This window comes from Octopus bimaculoides, chromosome 3, assembly GCF_046866305.1.
Source record: "Octopus bimaculoides isolate indiv1 chromosome 3, ASM4686630v1, whole genome shotgun sequence".
NCBI lineage: Eukaryota > Metazoa > Mollusca > Cephalopoda > Octopoda > Octopodidae > Octopus > Octopus bimaculoides.
Genome location: NC_142930.1, coordinates 159,784,488 through 159,786,987, shown reverse-complemented (window position 1 = coordinate 159,786,987; position 2,500 = coordinate 159,784,488). Strand labels below are relative to the sequence as shown.

At 39.5% G+C, this 2,500-nt stretch overlaps 1 protein-coding gene across 2 annotated transcripts in view; it reads left to right on the top strand.

Moving 5' to 3' along the window:
- LOC149136791 (retinal homeobox protein Rx-B-like) overlaps nucleotides 1–2,500 on the top strand; it is a 33,744-nt gene that overhangs the window by 1,678 nt on the left and 29,566 nt on the right. The window lies entirely within an intron of this gene.

Here is a 2,500-nt window from a genome sequence, read left to right as displayed (position 1 = left end):
TGAAAGAAGCCCGTCGTATATATGTATTTATATATATGTATATGTATGTGTGTGTGTGTGTGTGTGTGTGTGTGTGTATATGTGTGTTTGTGTTTGTCCCCCACCATCACTTGACAACCGATGCTGGTGTATTTACGTCCCCGTAACTTAGCGGTTCGGCAAAAGAGACCGATAGAATAAGTACTAGGCTTACAAAGAATAAGTCCTAGGGTCGATTTGCTCGACTAAAGGCGGTGCTCCAGCATGGCCGGAGTCAAATGACTGAAACAAGTAAAAGAATAAATGTTTGCATTTACATACGTATGTATGTATGTATGTATGTATGTATTATGTATGTGTGCGGGCATGCATTCGGTATTTAAATATGTATGTGCGAATGTATGTGCGTGTGTCTTTGGAGATATTTTTGAGGTTTGCTTTTTGCACACCCGAAACCGGTCACTTCACGAAGTGATAAAGCTCTTTCGTATATGTCAAGACAACTCTCGGAGTTTCTGGATACCGTAAATCCTCGAGTATAGTCCGCTCTTGAATATAATACGCAGGGAATTTTTAGAGGGCTGTACCTGTGAAAAACCTAAACCTTGTGTATAATACGCACTCCTTCTCTAACTTGAGTCTAGGAGGTCTATATAAAGTCCTTGGTTTGTAAACGTATATACGGTAACGTCCTTTATTATTATTGTATTTATAACATAATACAAACGTGTAGCTTTTTTGTGCATATTGTTTGCAGAAAATAAAGAAATAACAGTAATAACGTCAGTGAAAAATAAATATTAAGTAAATTGCCTTTACATATTTATCACTTAGAAAATTTTGCTTAGAAGATATTTTTCATTTTTAACCTCATATATAGTACTCATTAGAAATTTTGACCTTTAAATTTTGGGAAAAAAGTGCGGATTATACTCGAGGATTTACGGTATATGAATGAGTTACTTAGTTTGTGAATAACCTTGCACTCGTACAGAGGTTGTGTAGGTCACGTTAATACATAAGTGTGTGTGTGCTTCAACGCCTGTTTATGTGTGTTTATGTCATATGCAATATGTCTAATTCATTAACTTCAAAGGGGGAACAAATGAAATGTCTTGTAGATGTTTTACTGTACCACTAATCGACTGTGTTTGGAGGAGACGAAGCAGTTTGCTTTGCTCTTTCCTCCAGAACTCCAGCATTTTTATGCAAATATGTTATGCATTTATGATAATAAGACAAATGGAAAGTTATAGCTTAGATATAAGAGTTGTACGTTTCCCATAAGCAGATCCTTATAAGACTGCATGGCGTTTGCTCCCAGTCCCTTCAAACAGTGCCCTGCAATCTTTTTTTCACTTGCGGCACACTTATATTCTTTTCAAAATTCGGCGGTGGACCAAAACTAAAAACATAACTAAAAGTATACTCTTTTTACTCTTTTTTTTACTCTTTTACTTGTTTCAGTCATGTGACTGCAGCCATGCTGGAGCACCGCCTTTAGTCGAGCAAATCGACCCCAGGACTTATTCTTTGTAAGCCTAGTACTTATTCTATCGGTCTCTTTTGCCGAACCGCTAAGTTACGGGGACGTAAATACACCAGCATCGGTTGCCAAGCGATGTGGGGGGGGGACAAACACAGACACACAAACACACACACACATATATATATATATACATATACATATATACGACGGGCTTCTTTCAGTTTCCGTCTACCAAATCCACTCACAATGCTTTGGTCGGCCCGAGGCTATAGTAGAAGACACTTGCCCAAGGTACCACGCAGTGGGACTGAACTCGGAACCATGTGGTCGGTAAGCAAGCTACTTACTACACAGCCAATCCTGCGCCTAGAGGGAAAAAAATATATTCGGGTTACACTGCGGCACACCAAGCAGCGTCTCGTAGCACACCAGTGTGCCGCGGCATACCGGTTGCGAAGCAATAGGCCAATATCTGGCCTATTGTGTTTACCAATGTCTTGCTGTTTTTTATGGGAATGCTTCACCAGTATTCCATATTTTGAACATGTATACACGCATTTCTAATTTAGTAGGCATGTCTGTTTATGTGTATATTTTGTACGCATGTTTGTGTATGTGTGAATGTATGTTTTGTAGGTATGCATGTATATATAAACATGTGTGCGTGGGTATGTCTCTGTGTGTCTTTGTACATGTGTGTGTGTATGTATTACCTTTCATTTTTCATGCGTACGCGTGTGTATGTATATCAAAAAGGATCAGACTCCTAGTTGAGCCATAGATTCATACTGTCGGTTTCCAGATTCAGGTGGTGTATATATCCCACCCCTGGATAGGACGCTGGCCCATCGCAGCGTTACTCATTTTTGTCAGCCCAGTGAACTGGAGCAACGAGAAATGAATGAAGTGTTTTACTCGGGAACACAACACATCGCCCATTCCAGGAATCGAAACTACAATCTTACAATCATGACCTCAAAACCTTAACCACTAAGACATGCTCCTCCACATGTATGTATGTATGTATGTCCT